The 19746-nt window shown below is 37.2% G+C and overlaps 1 long non-coding RNA gene across 1 annotated transcript; it reads left to right on the top strand.

The window, feature by feature from the left end:
- Positions 1-19: 19 nt before the first annotated feature.
- LOC138922849 (uncharacterized) lies at positions 20-19089 on the top strand. The gene is made up of 3 exons (XR_011436010.1): positions 20-197; positions 17176-17282; positions 18774-19089. It is a non-coding gene; the product is annotated as an uncharacterized lncRNA (long non-coding RNA).
- The last annotated feature ends 657 nt before the right edge of the window (positions 19090-19746 follow it).

Genomic DNA, 19746 nt, shown 5'->3' with positions numbered 1-19746 from the left:
GGGAGACGCGGAAGGAGCCTAACCAGGCCGCAAAGGCTGTAGGGAGGCTGGGCTATAGGTCCGTGGGCCGGAGAGGAGCGGGCTGAAACCGAGGAAGCTGTGGCTTAGCCCTGAACGGAGCCGTCTGAAGTGCAGCTGTCAGAACCCCAGTGTCTTCTCAGAAGTTTTGGGGAGATGAACTGGGTCGGGGGCTCCAGGTGAGTCGTGCTGCTGGAGCTTGAGACTGTAGCCTTGCGTCCCTGGACGTGCATTCCCGTCATGGCGCCTCTTTCCTAGGCCTCGGAGGGGAGGGCACAGCCTTGCCTGGGGGCAACTTGCTAGGAGAGGTCTTTTAATCTTCCCCAAGCCGGGGGACCCTAGCGCCATGTCTCTGCTCTTAAACCGAAAGCAGCTCAGCTTTTCCCCCACTGTCTTTCCAAAAGCTTCACATGTGGGGCCCGCCGTGGGTGAGGTTCTCTGCTCTCCCTCCCCCGCCTCCCGGGTCCTCCTCCTCTAATGAGACCTCTGAGCAGCTGAGCCCTCTTCTCGCCCCTGCTTCTCCCTTTTTGAAGGGATTTCTTTGCGTCAGTATATCGTCTTTGCACAAATTTGTAAGGCGTTATGGAAGAGGCCATTCCCTGCTGCCCTTAAATCCATTGGTGGGGGCTCGTATCCACCATAAATCCAATTTAGTTTGTTTTTGCAAGGGAGGGAAAGTGAAGCGTTTTTTGCTTTAACTTACAAGAGAATTTGCAATTTGTTTTGTATTTAGAATTGATCACATAAAGGAGGATGAGTTGACAATTTAGCTTTATGTAACCTGTTCATTGCTGTTGACCTTCAAGTCCACTAGGATGGAAATCATGTGGGCCTGTAATTTCGTTTGATCAAATTCCCTGACGAAAAGAATTGTTTTGATTGAAACATTAAGCCGTTAAATACAATTTTTGTCACAAGTAGACCCAGGACAGTGATGATATGGTTAGAATATAACACATTTAAATTATTAGGAATTTTATAAGAGGAAAGACAGCTTTTGTGTTCAAGTATTGTAACGATGTCTGATAATTTTAGCAATAGCATTTATCCTGTTGAAGATATGTTAGCATCGTATTTTAGAAGTTTATCTGATTTATTCCTAGCTAATGTTCTAGCATCATGCTTCCACTTTGGAGAAAAGTGAAAACTCACTTACAAACGTCACACAATTTAGTTGATACATGATTATAATTTGATGCTTTTGAATTCTTTAAAATGTGAATATTAAATGAGATAGAAAATCATCTTACAAACGCTTAAGCAGTATTAAAATATAGGTGCTATTATTATTCTGTCATATAACTTCTGGTTATTCAGGGAGTAGTATTTTGGTTGCTAGTGGGAGGATGCAAAAGCAATGTACTGCAGGAAACGTGTAGTCTAGGATTGTGTTTCTCAAAATGAGGTAGTGCTGCACCTGGAGATATTAGGTACCAGGGGGTTAAGAAACCACAGAAGAAACGTGACACATCTCCCTGGAGCATCAGTTTTATTCACAGATCGGAGGAAAATATATTTTTTAATTTAAGTAAACATGGATATGTTATAGAGTAAAAGGCAAAACTTGTGTGAAGTTGTAAGAGAAAATATGGAATTTTAAATAAATTTTCTTGGGGAGGTTGGGCTCGTTAGGGTCAAACTCCAGATTGGTAATGAAAAAATGAGTGTCTCCACTTTGTACTATCCCAGCAAACAAAGGTAGACAAGATTAGTTGATCATGGCGCTCTGACCATGAGGCCGTAAGGGCCTCAGAATCTGAGACAGTGCTTAGTAATCACTAGCAGTTGATTGGAGCTGCTATAGAGTAGAAGTTTTAATCCTTGTCTCAGACCATCCTTGAGTACTTGTTTATTTCCCTCTGTTGTAGGATTAGTTTTTGTTTGAAAATTTTGAGAACTGTTAGGAACTTAAAATACAGACGAGTAACTAGAGAACATTTACAAAGCTCTCTCAGAGCTGCTCCATCAGAGAATTCGGCATTAATTAATTCAACAAATACGTTTTTACTTGCCTCCCTGTTTAGGGCATTGTCAAGCTGTATAGTGGGATTCAAAAGAGAAAAAGATAAAACTTTGGACCACAAAAAGAATTTATGGTAGAATGGTGAGATTTGAATTAGGTGAATGATTTTAAGACTAGATAGTTAAATGGTACTTAATATATAACAAGTGCTGTTCTAAGAACTTTTTGTATATTAGCTCATTTACTCTTAAGAAGAACCCTATGAGGTATGTACAAATGTTATCCTCATTTTACTGATAGGGAAACTGAGGCACTGTTAATGTTAAGTGGCTTGCCCAAGGTCACCCAGCTAATCAATGACAGTTATTTGAGAACCATATGCTTAATGGCTATGCTGTGCTATGCAGTGTAGAAATACGAGTATTGTGAAAGTGGCACATGTAGAGGGCTATGGATATTTAGAGAACAGAGAAATTACCTTAAACCTTGAAGGATAACAGTGTTGCACAGAACAAGCGCTACAGAGAAACAATGAAACACAGGTTCTTAAAAGCTGAAAAGGAAGTGAGATAAATAATTATCAAATTGGAGACCTAGTTTTTACCAAGGCTTCTTAGAAGAGATGGGTTGGGAGGGCAGTATTAAAGAACCTGAAAGGATTATTTGGCAGACAGTAGATTGGTCTGCATTAAGACAGGAAAACACTTGCAAAGAGGCTTTATACCTTTTTTCCAAGGAAATGAATGAAGCAGGCTACAGCAAGTTTATATTTTGGTTGTAGCAACCTGATTGTATACACTAAATCAAACCAGGGTATTCTTGTTGTGTATTATAGGGACCTGATATACAGTTTAATTGCGGAATCATTTGATAGGAGCGTCTTTACAATTGCAAAGGTCTTTGCAAGTTTTCTTGGCATAAAAGAAACTTGGCATTTAACTTTTTGCTGCTCTTCTGTTTGGGGAGTCTACCAGTCACATGTAAGATTTTTTTTTGTGAGGGAAGGGACTGGTGGCTAGGGAAGAAATAAGCTTTCCTTATTTTGATTTTTAAATTACTTGGTTTGGCTTTAGTGTTATGCTTTGTGGACGTCTTTGAAGATATAACATTTCATTTCAAACAAAGTCTCATTTAGGGTAAAGAGATTTGGTCTAAGCTGAAACTAATTGACATATCTATGATAGCAGTTCCCAGTCTACTGTCCCTGAAACTTGCTAATCAGCCATAATGTCAGATTTTCCAATTTAATGGGTTCTTTCTTTTTTTCCTAAAATTATATTCTTTTTTTGACTTAAAATGCCCCTCCCATTTTAAGTCCTTTCTTTTTTTCTCCCCCTGCTTTTTCTTCCCAAATCCCCCCAGTACATATTTTAGTTGGGGCATGTGGGACGCCACCTCAGTGTGACCTGATGAGCGGTGCCATGTCCACGCCCGGGATCTGAACCAGTGAAACGCTGGGCCACCTAAGCAGAGGACGCGAACTTAACCACTCGGCCACGGGGCTGGTCCCAAGTCCTTTCTTGACAAAATTAAAAATATGAATCATTTGTCAGTCTTACCAATTAAATAATTTTTTTTTTTTTAGTTGTCTGGGAATCATTGACCTAGAACTCTAATCTTTGTTTTGTACTTTTACATCAGCACTGAGACCCTGTGTTTTCCTAGTCACATTGAGTTGTAAATTTGAAAGAGGACAGGTATAAGCACTGATCTTTTTAATTTGGAAAAGATTCTCTTTTATTTTCAGTATTTGGTGATTGACGACTTGTTTCACCAAATTCATAGCCACCTCAGACATGAAGGTGGTAGTAAGAGAAGAGAGAAAGGAGAAGATAAAGATGTGACCAGTCTTTGGGCCTCGATATGCTATTCAGAATGGGATCAACTATAGATCTGAAATACAGCACTATACATTCAGTGTAAGAAGACTTTTTGTTTTAATTGGAGGAGGTTTATTTCTATAACTTAGATTGAAGAATGCAACCCGTGTCATAAGAAGGCACAGATAAAATCCTGTTTGAATTTAGGTGAAGGAGAGGTTTGCATTTGTAAATGTAGGCCTAGAATATTCACCTGTGCAAAGTATTTAGTGCGTGCTATGTACCAGGCACTGTGCCAGGTCAGAGTATAAAGTAACTGAAATTTAGTCTCTTTCTGAGAGATTTATAGCTTATTGGGGGGGGGGGGGAATATGACATTCCATAAAGTTTGAAAATGTTGAAAGATCAGGGGCCAGAATATATGATTTAAAAAAAACAGTGTGAACAATAGTAGAACATAGGAAAGTTTTAGCTGAGAGTTTGGCAAATCAGAAACAAGGCTAAAGGAAAGTTTGATGGAGAAAAAGAATAAAATAAATGTTATGTAAATAGTTGGAGATAAGATTACTTATTTAAATACTTAAAAATGTGTATATGTGTCTGCGTGATGGTGAGGTTGAAAACCAGACTGAGAAGTTGAAATTTGATCTGTTGGATATTGAGGAGTCATTCAAATTCAGAAGTACCACAGTGAAAGTAGTATTCTATGACTGTTTGTTTGTGGTGCTAGTGGTGTGTAGTTTGGAATATAGTGGTGAAAGACTCCAAGACAGTGATACCAGTTAGGATTCTTCTGGGGAAAAATAATGAATACTATTTTTCCATTTTCTTGTATGACTATATATTTTCCAGATCAAATCAAAACCAGTCCTAGGGCTGGCGCGGTGGCCGAGTGGTTAAGTTCGTGCGCTCTGCTTCGGCGGCCCGGGGTTTCGCCAGTTCGAATCCTGGGCGCGGACATAGCACTGCTCATCAGACTATGCTGAGGTGGTGTCCCACATGCCACAGCTGGAAGGACCCACAACTAAAAATACACAACGATGTACTGGGGGTCTTTGGGAGAAAAAGGAAAAATAAAATCTTTAAAAGCAAAACAACCCCCCAAAAAGCAAGCAAAAACACCAGTCCTATGTGAATTTGGGTTAATTATTAAACCTCTCTGTATAGGAGCAGATCAGGTTGTGAGGGACCTTCATAATGGAAAAAAGAATACAAAATTGTGACTACAAAATTAGGTATAGGGCTTGGAAGGGGAATATGCAGATGAAGGGCTCTGAACTTAAGTTTAATTAGCTTTACAATAAATTCTCTTTACTGTGAATTAGCCTCTGTCCCTGCATCTCTTTCTTCATCTGTTAAATGGGGATAACACTTAAATGTACGGTGAACATCATCCCAGTTTGCCTAGGACAGTCATGGTTTATGCCTGTGATCCTAGTGGCACGCCCAGTTTAGCATTTGTTTTCGGAGTTTTTGTTTTTTAATTAAATATAAGCTACCATTAATGGTTCCGTTAAAATGAACCCAGATGGATTCAGTGAACATCCTTTTTTTTATTTTAACCTCTGCCATGGTCTGTATTAGTGCATGAGCAACGTGTGCGGTGAAGAACGTTCTCACTTTAACATGTGGTTAAATCTGAAGACATCCAATGATGACCCAGGCCTGGCACTTTCCAGATAGAAAGTAACTAACAGCTTCTTTTAAAGATAGCATGAAGGGCACTTGCTGATAAAGTGTGCTGAGACATGAGTGGCTGGGTACAACTAACTTGCTGGATGGGATGGGAGAAGTATTTAATGCTGCTGTCTCTGCTAGCCACTTGTACCAGCTAGTTGTAACATTGCATTCTAAGGTCTGAGAGATTTGTATAGCCGCCATGCCTGGGAGTGGGGTCAATAGGAAACATGGAAAATTTTAGATTAGGTGTAAGTGAAATATTTGCTAGGAATAGAGGCTAATCAGTCCTGTCAGAGTGCCTACAAAGAGTAGTAGGAATGTTGTTGCTACAGTGGTTTTGTCAACAACCGTTTCCTTTTTCATAGTGTTTAGTAATGCTTTTGTAACCTTTTGGCAGCAGGGAGCTCAAATAAAGGAAAATTAATGCTTAATGATAAATACTGATGTTTTGTTTTTCATTTGAGTTGATGAATCTATAACTAGTACACAAAATGTTTGCCAGCATTTAGCATCTCTCATGGTCACATGACAATCTGAATGCCCAAATCTGCTGAAAAAGCATCAGGAGTTACTTTCAGATTTGGTAGTTATTTTAAGGAGATTATAGCTGCAGACAATAGTTTGACGCATGTAACTGCAGAACATTAAAGATAAAATTATTTCTGCAATGATAATATAAATAGAAATTTGATGGATCATAGCATCTTGGGTAAAACAGGACTCTTACTAAATTATGTAACCTGTGTAGCCAAGATACACTTGGAATTGGTTGTAGTTCATGTATATTTCACAGTTGTAGTCAAAGAGGCTTGATATTTTACTGAACAAAGCTACAGTTGTCAAAATTTTCATTTTTTTATATGCACAGTTAATGTAACTGAATTACACTGTTTTTGAGACAATACTGATGTTGAATCCAAAAAAGAATACTTTGGCGTGTTGTTATAAGCTTGCTTTCTTTGTTGCCTTTTATTAATTGGATTTCATAAACATTTGACTCTTTGAAGAGTTACTTGATAAATCAATCTATGTATCCTGCATTGTTATTGAACATTTTTGCAAGCAAGTCCTCTAAATTTTGATGACATTTTATTCAAAAACAGTTGAAAATATTTATTCAAAATATCCCATAAATGGAGTGAAAAACTTCAACTTTAGAAGCTTTTAGTGAATTATAATTGTTGAAATAAAGTTTTTAAGATTTAATTGTGAATAACCTGAAATACACATCTGTGTTGGGCTATCATTCACAATCTAAGATCTCTTCCATTGTATGACCCAGGAGATGGCTGTTCATGTTTATCATTACAGCCTGTAACTATGAAACAATATTTTCCATGTGAAAGTACTATAAGAATTCAATCTCTAAGAACTTATTTTAATTAGGCTCTGTATTCTGAATATTAGGTGGATTTCTGCCTCATCGATTGACACTTTTTTTCTCAATACCATACCTTTTGTAATTCATATTACTCTAAAAACTTTTTCTTGTATTGCAAGAGAAGAATTTATATGAAAGCCATAGCATTCTAATGTATATCATTACTATTCCTGACACATCAGGTGGACCTGCTTTAGTTTTGTGGAAAACCAACCTAAGTACTTTTTCTAGGCTAGTTACTGTCCTGAATCTTAATAAGTCTGCTAGCTAACAATGTTAACATTATGATGTCTTAGGTTAATATTAATTTCACTGTGACACAAGCCATAAAATAATTTTTTCAATTGTTAGTTATTGCTTTATTAATTTTGTTTACATTTTTCACTTTGAATCACACTTAAGATGTTATTACAAGATTGTAACAATCTGGAAACGGTTTCTTTTGCATGGCACCTCGCCACTAAAAAGATAAACTAAGCAGAAAAATAAAAAGCAAAACAAAATAAACAAAAAAGAAAATTCAAGACTAGCTGACAGTTAAGATATGTGACACCCATAGTATTTAATCCCTAATGTAGTTTCAACATCTCCTGCGTACTCCATGTAAAATGTACGTTCGTGTTGTTCTTGATGTTTCCTTGACCACATTACTGCCTGTCTTTTTTTTTTTTAAAGAAAGTATTTCTTTAGCGTTTTCCTTTAAATCTTTGCTTACTAGAAAGAATGGCAAGGGGCAGAATGCCCTGTTATATTTTTGTAGTCAGTATGGTTTTATTTCTTCCTTTCTCTCTCTCTTCTTTCCTTCTCCCCTTCCCTCCCTTCTCTTCTCTTCTTTCCCTTTCTTAACCTCTTTACACTTCTCTATTTTACTTTATTCTTTCTATCTTAATGAAGAATAAGGTAGTGTAATCTATATCCCTGCTTCCCACAATTGATAACTTGTGGAGTGTTCTATGAAGAAGTTATGGCCTTTTGATTTTATTTTCAGTATGTAGCTATAATGGCAACTAATATTGTTCACTTAAACTTTTACTGAAAGAGATGGTTGCAATATATTTCTTTAAAAATCCATTTTCTAGAATAACATAGTAATTACTGTTAAAGAGATGAGCTTCATTCCCACCTCCCCACACCTAAATCTCTGGTAATTTAAATTTCCGGACAAAAATTAGAGAAACTCTTAAAATTGTTTTTTATAAAGTGCATATAAATTTCATGAAGAAACTGATGTTTGAATGGGGTCTTGAAGGTATTGAAAGTTTTCAGTACAAAATATGGTGGGAGGAGTCTCCATATATGGAGAAGAAAAACTATATTTTCATTTGGTCGGGTGTTGGAATACATGAAACGCAGGAATGGAAAACAAAGTTGAAATCTAAGTTGGGGCAGGCAATGGAAGTCACGTCCCTAAGTGATAATCAGAGCTGTGTTTTATTGCTATTACCAATGTAGTAAGAAATATAGGAGAACATTTGCATAAAATCAAGGAGACTCTTTAATGTATAATTATGGTAGCTAGCTACATACTTAATATTGCAGTAGTCAAAGTAGCAAATGACTTCTGAGGATTCACATTTTATATATAGCAAGCTATTTTAATTATCTGCACGTTTTTCTTTTTCTCAGATATAAAATTCCATCTAGTTTACCCCATTATTTGGGGATATATTCATTTGTTCTCCCGTCTTTTCTATCTTATTTTTTTCTACCTTTATTGAGGTATAATGGACAAATAAAATTGTAAGATATTTAAAGTATACCATGTGATGGTTTCATATATGCATACATTGTGAAAGTTAATTAACACATCCATCACCTCAGATATTTCTCTTTTTTGGTGAGAACATTTAAGTTCTACTCTCTTAACAGATTTCAATTATACAATACAATGTTATTTTGTATTAACAAATGGTATGGTTACCATGTTATCCTCAGAACTTATTCATCTTATAACTTAAAGTTTGTATGCTTTTACCAACCTCTCCCTATTTACCTGACCCCCCAGCAACCACTTGTCTGTTCTCTGTTTCTATGATTTTAACTTTTTTTTAGATTCCACATATAAGTGGTACCATGTCCTATTTGTCTCTGTCTGCCTTAATTATCTAATGCCTTCCAGGTTCATCCATGTTATCACAAATGACAGGATTTCTTTCTTTTTTTTGTGAGGAAGATTGGCCCAGAGCTAACATCTGTTGCCAATCTCTCTCTTTTTGCTTGAGAAGATTGTTGCTGAGTTAATATCTGTGCCAGTCTTCTTCTACTTTTTGTGTGGGATGCAGCCACAGCATGGCTTGACACGTGGTGCTAGGTCTGTGCCTGGGATCTGAACCTGTGAACCCCGGGCTCCCAAAGTACAGCATGCGAACTTGACCACTATGCTGCTGGGCTGGCCCAGGATTTCTTTCTTTTAAAAGGGTGAATGATATTCCATGGTGTATATATATACCAAATTTTCTTGATCCATTCATCCATTGATGTACTCTTAATCTGCTTCATACCTTGGTTGTTGTGAATAAGGCTCCTATGAACATGGGAGTACAGATATCTGTTTGAGATGTTGATTTCTCTTTGGATATATACCCAGAATTGGTGCTGCTCGATCAAATGGTAGTTCTTTTAATTTCTTGAAGAACCTCCATGCTGTTTTCCATAATGGCTGCACCAATTTATATTCCCACCAATAGTGCACAAGGGTTCCCTTTTCTCCACATCCTAATATTTGTTCTCTCTTTTCTTTTTGATGCATGTCATCCTAAAGGACATGAGGTGATAAATCATTGTGGTTTTGATTTGCATTTCCCTGAGCGTTAGTGATATTGAGCACCTTTTCCTGTACCTGTTGATCATTTGCATGTCTCTTTTGAAAAATGCCTATTTACGTCCTTTGCCCATTTTTTAACTAGGTTATTTGTTTTTTGCTGTTGAGTAGTATGAGTTCCTCATATTGTGGATATTAAACTCTTATCAGATATAAGATTTGCAAATATTTTCTCCAATTCCATAGGTTCCCTTTTCATTTTGTTGATGGTTTCCTTTGCTGTGCAGAAGCTTTGTAGTTTGATGTAGTCCCACTTTTTAATTTTTGCTTTTGGTGTCAAATCCAAAAAATCATTGCCGAAACCAATTTCAAGGAGCTTACCCCCTGTGTTTGCTTCTAGGAATTTTATGGTTTCAGGTCTTATATTCAAGTCTTTAATCCATTTAGAGTTGATGTTTGTGTACAGTGTAAGATAACGGTTACAGTTTCATTCTTTTGCATGTGACTGTCTAGTTTTCCCAACACTATTTATTGAAGAAACGGTCCTTTCCCCACTGTGTATTCTTGGTTCCTTTGTGATAAATTGAATGACCATATATTTCTGGCTTATTTCTGGATATTCTATTCCGTTGGTCTGTCTGGCTGTTTCTATGCCAATACCATACAGTTTGATTACTGTCACTTTGTAATATAGTTTGAAATCAGGAAGTATGATGCCTCCAGCTTTCTTCTTTCTCAATTATGCCTTGGCTATTTGGGATCTTTTGTGGTTCCATACAAATAATAGGGTTGTCTGTTTTATTTTTGTGAAAAATGCCACTAGAATTTTGATAGGGATTGCATTAAATCTGATATGTCATTTGATTTCTGGGCTTTCAATTCTGTTCCATTGATCTGTAGGTCTGTTTTTTCACCAGTACCATCCTGTTTTGATTACTATAGCTTTGTAGTATATTTTGAAATCAGGGATTGTGATGCCTCCAGCTTTATTCTTTTTTCTCAGTATTGCTTTAGCTGTTTGGGGTCTTTTGTTGCCCCATATGAATTTTAGGATTCTTTGTTCTATTTCTGTGAAGAATGTCATTGGGATTCTGATTGGGATTGTATTGAATCTGCAGATTGCTTTAGGGAGTATGGACATTTTAACTGTATTTATTCTTCCGATCCATGTGCACGGAATATCTTTCCATTTCTTTATGTCTTTATCAATTTCTTTCAATAAAGCCTTAATAGTTTTCATTGTATAGGTCTTTCACCTTCTTGGTTAAATTTATTCCTAGAAATTTTATTCTTTTTGTTGTGATTGCAAATAGTATTGTATTCTTGAGTTCTCTTTCTCTTAGTTTGTAATTAGAGTACAGAAATGCAAATGATTTTTGCAAGTTCATTTTGTACCCTGCCATTTTTCTGTTATTGTTGATTATTTCTAATAGCTTTCCAATGGATTCTTTAGGGTTTTCTATATATAAAATCATGTCATTTGCAAACAGTGAGCATTTCACTTCTTCATTACCTATTTGGATACCCTTTACTTCTTTTTCTTGCCTAATTGCTCTGGCTATACCTCCAGTACTATTTTGAATACGAGTGGTGAGGGTGCGCACCCTTGTCCTGTTTCTGTTCTCAGAGGGATGGCTTTTAGTTTTTCCCCGTTGAGTATGATGTTGGCTTGGGTTTGTCATATATGGCCTGTATTATGTTGAGATACTTTCCTTCTATACCCATTTTATTGAGAGTTTTCATCATAAATGGATGTTAGATCTTGTGAAATGCTTTCTCTGCATCTGAGATGATCACGTTTTTTATTCCTCATTTTGTTAATTTGGTGTATCGCATTGATCGATTTGTGGATGTTGAACCATCCCTGTGTCCCTGGTATAAATCCCACTTGATCATGGTGTATGGTCCTTTTAAGATTTTGCTGTATTCGGTTTGCCAGTATTTTGTTGAGGAGTTTTGTATCTCTGTTCATCAGCAAAATTGGCCCGTAATTTTCTTTTTTTGTGTTATCCTTGTCTGGCTTTGGTATCAGCTTGATGTTGGCCTTGTAGAATGACTTACGAAGTATGCAGTCTTTTTCAATTTTTTGAAATAGTTTGAGAAGGATAGGTATTAAATCTTTGAATGTTTGGTGGAATTCTTAAGAGAAGCCACCTGGTCCTGGACTTTTATTTTTTGGGAGGATTTTGATTACTGTTTCAATCTCTTTACTTGTGATTGGTCTTTTTAATTCTCTATATCTTCTTGATTCAGCTTTGGCAGATTGTATGAGTCTAAGAATTTATCCATTTCTTCTGGATTTTGCAATTTGTTGGCATATAGTTTTCATAGTATTCTCTTATGATCCTTTGTATTTCTGTGGTATCGGTTAATTTCTCCTCTTTCATTTCTAATTTTATTTGAGCCTCCTCTCTTTTTTCCTTAGTGAGTCTGGCTAAGGGTTTGTCAATTTTATCTTCTCAAGGAACCAGCACTTGGTCGTTGATCCTTTCTACCATTTTTGTGGCTTCAATTTCATTTATTTTTGCTCTAATTGTTATTATTTCCCTCCTTCTGCTAACTTTGGGTTTTGTTTGTTCTTCTTTTTCTATTTCTGTTACGTGCAGTTTAAAAGTGCTTACTTGAGATTTTTCTTGTTTTTTAAGGTGAGCCTGTGTTGCTATGATTTTCCCTCCTAGGACCACTTTTGCTGCGTCCCATGAGTTGGTGTGGTATAATGTATTTTCATTTTCATTTGTCTCCAGATATCTTTTGATTTCTCCTGTAATTTCTTCAATGATCCATTGGTTGTGCAGTACTATGTTGTTTAGCCTCCACATATCTGTCACTTTCGTAGCTTTTTTCTTGTAGTTGGTTTCTAGTTTCATAGCATTATGGTCACAAAAGATGCTTGATATGATTTCAGTCTTCTTAAATTTATTAAGGCTTGCCTTCTTTCCCAACATATGGTCTATCTTTGAGAATGTTCCATGTGCACTTGAGAAGAATGTGTATTCTGCTGTTTTTATATATGTTCTATTAAGTCCATCTGGTCTAGTTTTTCATTTAATTCCATTATTTCCTTGTTGACTTTCTGTCTAGATGATCTATCCATTGATCTAAGTGGGGTTTAGGTCCCCTACTATTATTATGTAGTAGTTCACTTCTCCTTTTAGGTTTGTTAATAGTTACTTTATGTACTTTGGTGCTCCTATGTTGGTTGCATCCAAATGTGTATTTCTTATTGTAAATTACAATATCACAATGATCAATCTGTTGTTCAAAGTGGGGTTTTGAAGTCCCCTGCTATTGTTTATTGCTGCCTATTTCTCCTTTTAGTTCTGTTTATATTTGCTTTATATATTTAGGTGCTCCAATGTTGGGTGCATAAATATTTACAGTTTTTGTATCCTTTTGATGAATTGACTCCTTTATCATTTTGTAATGGCCTTTGCTGTCTCTTGTTACAGTCTTTGTCTTCAAGTCTATTTTGTCTGAGAATTATGCTACCATAGCTTTTGGTTTCCCTTTGCATGTAATATCTTTTTCCATCCCTTTACTTTCAGTCTGTTTGTGTCCGTAATGCTGAGATGAGTCTCTTGTAGGCAACATATATTTGGGTCATGTTTTTTAATCCTTTCAGCCAAAAAATATTTACATTTAAAGTAATTATTTACATGGATGGACTTACCATGGCCGTTTTGTTGTTTTCTGGTTGTTTTGTAATTCTTCTATTCCTTTCTTCCTCTCTTGTTCTCTTCCTGTGTGATTTGATGATTTTCTCTATGGTATACTTTGATAACTTTCTCTTTGTCTTGTATATCTCCTCTAGCCTTTTACTTTGTGGTTACCATGAGGCTTACTTAAAACATACTTGCCTGCTCACTCCATGTTGAACCCTGAGGGGATAGCTCTGGTGAGTGCTGCATTCCTGTTAAGAATGCTTATTTATTTGCCATAGTCTTGTGGGTCCTGTGGACACAAGCCCATTGGCTTTCAGAGCTAGGTGTTTTGGGAGTCTGTCTGTTTGGTGAGAGTCTTAAAATTTGGAGCACTAGATGTGGAGGTCAAACCCTTTGCTTCTCAGGGAGAAGGTGGAGTTGGGGATTCCCTTCTGACTGTATGGCATTGTGGCAGGGGTGGGGATTATGATGAGAGTGTGTCTCAGCCTTTCCTACCTGTTTCAACCTGGGTATTTTTGCATTTGTCCCGTGTGTACGAGTCGCTAGTCTAGTTTCTGGATCTCTTTCAGAGAGAATGCTCCAAGTGTAGCTGTACATTTGGTGTGTCTGTGGGAAGAGGGGAGCTCAAGATCCTCCTATATCATCATCTTGGTCAACACTTGGGGGAGAAAAAAAAACAATTTTACAGTTTTATTTTAAGTTAGCCTAAGCAAAACTGTTAGAAGCAACTATTAGGACTATATATATATATATTTTTTTTTTTCCACTGACATAGCCAAGTAAAAAGTCACTTGGATTGTCAACTAGTTTAATTTTAATCTGCATCTCTTTAGTGGACATTTGTACTCACTGGCAGCCAAGCATCTGAGCCCCTTATCTATGTGTGGGGGTATTTCCTACCTTATGAGTTTTGGTGATAGGCACAGACCACCTCCCTATGTGGAATCTTGGGGAAAAAACCCAGACATTTGTTTCACTATGCTTTGCAGCTAGCAAATAGGCATGTGACCTAAGCTGAGACTTAGATGCTCTTGTCCTGTACTTTGAATTAGAAGCTAGTAACACAAAGAAGTAGGGACTACAGAGCTTCTATTGTAGTTGGAAGCAGTTGCAAGAGCTGCAGCAGGATTGAATTTTAATGCCAGTGATGCCAGGGGGTGGTGTTCACTGTCCAGGAGTGGAACTGGTGCAGTCAGTGGTGTTTAGTGTTCACCAGTGCTGGCAGTGGTGTTCTTAGGAGGCTAATTATGGCTTGATTTTGACTATGATGCCACAGCTCCCTAGACTTCCTTGTTCTTGCCAGGTGCCAAACGTGCTTCCTCAGCCTTGTTGACATGTTTGTTGGTTACCTGATTTTCTTTTAATAAATTTATTTTCTGTTTAAATTAACCAAAGGAGCTTTCAATTTCTTGTAACTTAAGAATCCTAACTGATGCAGTTTTCTTTTCTAGTGCAGGTAATTGAGAGTGACTATATTTGGTAAAACATTTAGACATATAGTACTATTTAGTAGCATTGGTTGCCTTAATAATAATTTAAAATGTTCTTTTTATGAAATTGCCTTTGACTTATACGTTAGGATCTTTTTTCACTTTCACTGTGGTCTAGTATTAGTAGGCTAATCTAGCAATTGGTCTTGAAATCCTAATTAATTTTTCCTTAGGCACATAGGAATAGGGATTATGGAGTACATAGAATTTGGTGAGAGCCATAAGAGCGTCCTGGATAATGGAAAATCAGCCTGGAGTAAAATCACTTGATTTATACATATATGAAGACTGTGTTTAGGCTTTGGCTAGTCCCTAATTCTATTGATCTTTATAATGTGGGAACTTCTTATAGAATTGATTTTTCTTCCTACTGTCTCTGTAATCTGGATTGTTTAATACTGCTGGCTCTGTCATACTTCTTATATTTCAGGACTTTGAAAAGTCACTTTGCTTTCTCTTTTTTTGAGGAAGATTAGCTCTGAGCTAACTGCTGCCAGTCCTCCTCTTTTTGCTGAGGAAGACTGGCCCTGAGTTAACATCCGTGCCCATCTTCCTCTACTTTATATGTGGTACACCCACCACAGCATGGCTTGCCAAGCAGTGCCATGTCAGCACCCAGGACCCAAACTGGCGAACCCTGGGCCACCAAAGAGGGTAATACTTTTCAAATGCATGTATGTTTATTTTATTTTGTTTTGTTTTAAATAATTCATTTTTCCCAACAACAGTATCAACATCTTCCCCAACAAAAACACAGCAGCCAACTTTAGGTCCTATAAGTTAAAGTTAAAAATGTGAAATATAAATACCAGCTGAAGTGCAAAATTCTAACAAGTATGATTAAATTAACAAGACATGTTTCTGTTGTGTGCTGTGCAGATACCCACAATACTACTACTGTCCATACAAGACTCACAAAGCTAGTCAAGAGACTATGATTATGGCACTTCTCAGCTTGAATCTAAACACCACAGGCAAGGAACACACAATTTACTAGCTACTCAGAAATGATTCAGAAGTGATTGTATTATCGTGAAAAGAAGACTATACTGTGAATCCTTCTGTTTTCACTGATTTTAATAGGTGCAATATTTTTATATTTTCATATCTGAAATCCAGAAGTACCTTATAATTGCTGTTGAACAGGTGCTAGTGGTGAGTAGTCATGCTCGTGCCAATACACAGGCACATAGGATAGGTTTCAACAGCTTGGAAGAAAATCCTGGAACCATCGTAAACCAATTTGTACTGGCCCTATTGTATCAATAACGACATGTCAAGGTCATCTTGCAGGGGCAATGACCAAGAACTGCAAAACATGCAGCTGGAATGTGCTCAGAAGATGGAAACCTTGCCCTCAGATGACCTCAAGCCACAGGGAACCACAAATTCCCTGACTATGGAACTCAGTGTGAGAAGAAAGTGGTGAGGGGAACCTAATAAGAAGCAAAGGGTCCCTTGATTTGTAGCACACTGGACTTATAAGAGTGTTACACTCCCACCCTCCAATCAGATTCCAACAAGCTAGTGTTATGCATAATTACTCCTACTCCCAACTCCTTAAAAGTCTGTCCCAGCTTCAGCTCAGGGAGACAGATTTGAGCCTTGCCTCCTATCTCCTTGCTGGTTGACGTTGCAATAAAGCTCTTTCTTCTCTCAAAAGCCAGTGCCCTTGTATTGGCTTCTATGCATATCAGGCAACAAGCTCTTGCTCAGTAACAATCTCAGCCACAATAGTGGAGCATACTTAAGAATTGCTGTGGTACTAATACTCTTGGCGGCAAGGAAAACAATACTGGGTGGAAAAACATAGGCACAGACAATACTGAATGGAAAAATGATTCAGAATAATAGGATTCTGGGGGCTGGCCTGGTGGTTAAGTTCACACACTCTTCTTCAGCTGCCCAGGGTTCACAGGTTCAGATCCTGGGCATAGACCTACACACCACTCATCAAGCCATGCTGTGGCAGCATCCCATACACAAAATGGAAGAAGATTGGCACAGATATTAGCTCAGGGTCAATCTTCCTCACCACAAAAAGAATAGGATTCTGAACACGAAAAGTTTAGCAATGCCTTAACCATTTTATTTTCCTTTTTACATGAGTACGAGAGTCATATCTCATTTTAAAATGTATGATTAAAAGTAGGTCTAAATAAGTCTAAAAGGGATCTATTAATAATGTGAAATAAAAGGTCAAAACAAGAAAGTATTACGTCATAATTCAGTTGGCAGTGTTTTTTCTTTATTGGTAACACAGAAAACAATGGTGCATCTTGTCACTCCACAGTGCCTTAGAATCTACAGAATGCTTCATGTTGTTTATACTTATTTGGGGAAATGTAAAATGAAAAATTCTAAAATAAATCCTCTCTAATACCTCTTCTTGTTCTGTAGTTCTGTGCTTTTCTGTGTTGGAGCCTGGATCTCAGAGCTGATGAAGGACAGTGTCCAGGGACTCAGGTCCACTTTTTAAGGGCCATGATTCCACTTTGCTGCCCAAGGTAAGGAAATAATTTTGAACCTTCAGATCCAAGCTGACTAAACTAAGACCATACTATGCATACAGAATAAATAAGGTAAGTACCTGAAAAACAGACTTAGAGGCAACAAGAGCCTAGAGCACAGGAAAGAATGTTCTGGAGCATCTTAGTGATTCTCTCATTTTCCTCTCCAGCTAGGGTTATGGGACTACGTTTTTCTCTCTTTCCCCAGGAGTTTCATTCATAGGGCAAACACCATGCTGCTCTGGGAAGGAGTTTGTTTGCCTCAATCCTTGAAATGTCCAGAATTCGTTCCAATTAACCCAGTGAGGGGTCTTAAGGGATCCTGAAGTCCTAAGCCAGGGAACCTGATGAAATTACAGGAGTGCGAGTGGGAACTCTCCTGAGCTCAGATTGCTCCAGGTATAGAGCTCCTTTAAGATTTCCAGAGGAACCAGCAAGTAAGCAGGACTATTTTCAAAGCTATTTATATAGATAATCAGAAAGCATAAAGTAGGTATCTTAGGGGAAGACCAGGTGAATTGGATCTTTTAATGTTTCAGGAACAGATGGGCCCTATGACTTCTAGCCCCAAACCATTTCCAATTCAGTCCCACTGTCTGGACTGCCAAGACCTTTCTATGCCTCCTATTGTGACCAGAAACCAGGCAAGGAAAGGGTTACTGAGAATTTGATCCGTAATTAACATGGTCTGTCAAATGTTTTCCAGACAAGGAGAAAAATAAATGAGCAGTTTTTCAGAGGTTGATGTCCCCCTTTTTGCAGACATTGCCATCCTACAATGAAACTTACACAATTGCTGCAAGACTCCTACAAATTACTCCAGCTCTAAGTGACCAAAAGTTACCATGGACCCATTATGTAATGACATGTTCCTTGAATTCAGTATGTAATGGCATGTTCCATTGAACTTGCTATGTCATGGTACCCTGACTTTGTTATGTAAATGGTGCCTTGAACTCATTATGTAATGATCTGTACCTGTGCCCTGATTGAGCCCAGTTGTTACACAGTTGTAACATATCCTGTGCACTCTGATGTACAAAGTCTCCACCAGCACTAAGCTCGGAGAGACACTGTTTGGGGAGCTACCCCCAGTGTTCTCCATTGCTTGAGCAAGCAATAAACCTTTTTCTCCACCCACTTCATCCTTGGTAGTGTTTTTAGCTCCACACTCGCCAAGAGGCGAACCCAGTGAGTTTGGTTACACTATGAGCTGCAGAGGATCCATCAATGTAAAAGCGATGCCTTCAGATGTGTTCCCCTATTCTCCAAGGAGCTCATCCAGGAGGATACACATTATGTAAGGATGTAAGGGGCAGAGGACACTTCAATGATAACCTCCCCCTCATCTCCACAAAGAGGTTCTGTAAAAATCATTAGCAGTTCTGCCCTATCTGATTCTCTGCATCAGCTTCTCTCCAAATGGAAAAGTGACCCTGTGCTCTTTTATTTCCTCTCCCTGAATGTTTTGCATCTATTAAACCAAAGCAAGGAAGCACAAACTCAAAGATGGAAGGTCCAAAGTCGGAAAGGGCAGGTGAGCTGATCAATGGGAGCGTCTTCACATCCGGCACAGAAATTCTTCTTTCCTAACAAATTCCACTGTTCAACTTGTTTCAAACTCCAGAATGAGTAACTGCATACGTTAAAAAGTGCATTTATATCCAGAGGGGAGTGTTTGTATATATGTTTTAGTTAATAAATAAAAAAGTATCCTGACCTCTGAGAGTCACTCAATAAATCACGTCTATTATTTACATTTATCATCATTATCCTTAACTTTTCCACATATCCTTTATTAGGGAACAGTTTGTTCTGCTACACTATTGCTGCTATGAGTCTTTCTTTCACGACAAAACAGACTCCTGAGTCTTTTTTATTCACATTTTCTCAATTACTATTAAAAAGTTAATTTTAAATTTCTCAGTATTTGAGGTTTTATTTTTTGTGTATATAAGTTGACTCAGTATTAATTATAAATTTTATTGTCTTATAATCACAAAATTGACCTATAAATTTTCCTTCTTTCCATTTATTTGCATTTTTATCAGGCCAAGTAAATTATAATTTTAAAATAAGTTTTCAAGGTAAACTTGACTGTTAATATTTAAGGTGTAGCATCACTTATGTTTTTAAAATAAATTTTAGTGTTCACATATTCTAGATTCATACTTATTTTTGGTCATTTTGCTCATAAAAATGAATAAAATCTTATTATATTTCTATTGAATCATTTTAAAATACGAGTCTACCATGTCGAGACTCATGAAAGAAAGCCAAACAAATATTCAGGGGAAAAATAATATCATTTAAATATTTTCATTATTAGAAAAGAAAGTGAAAAGATAAACTGTTTGAATATTTCAGATTTCAGGAAAACAAAACAAAAATGTTAAAGAATCTAGGTGAAAGAAAACAATGCAAATATAATCAATTCAAAAGTAAACTTAAGAGCAAATAA

The sequence above is a fragment of the Equus caballus genome, unplaced genomic scaffold (genome assembly GCF_041296265.1).
Source record: "Equus caballus isolate H_3958 breed thoroughbred unplaced genomic scaffold, TB-T2T haplotype1-0000016, whole genome shotgun sequence".
In the NCBI taxonomy this organism is placed as follows: domain Eukaryota; kingdom Metazoa; phylum Chordata; class Mammalia; order Perissodactyla; family Equidae; genus Equus; species Equus caballus.
This window is presented reverse-complemented; position numbering and strand designations above follow the sequence as displayed.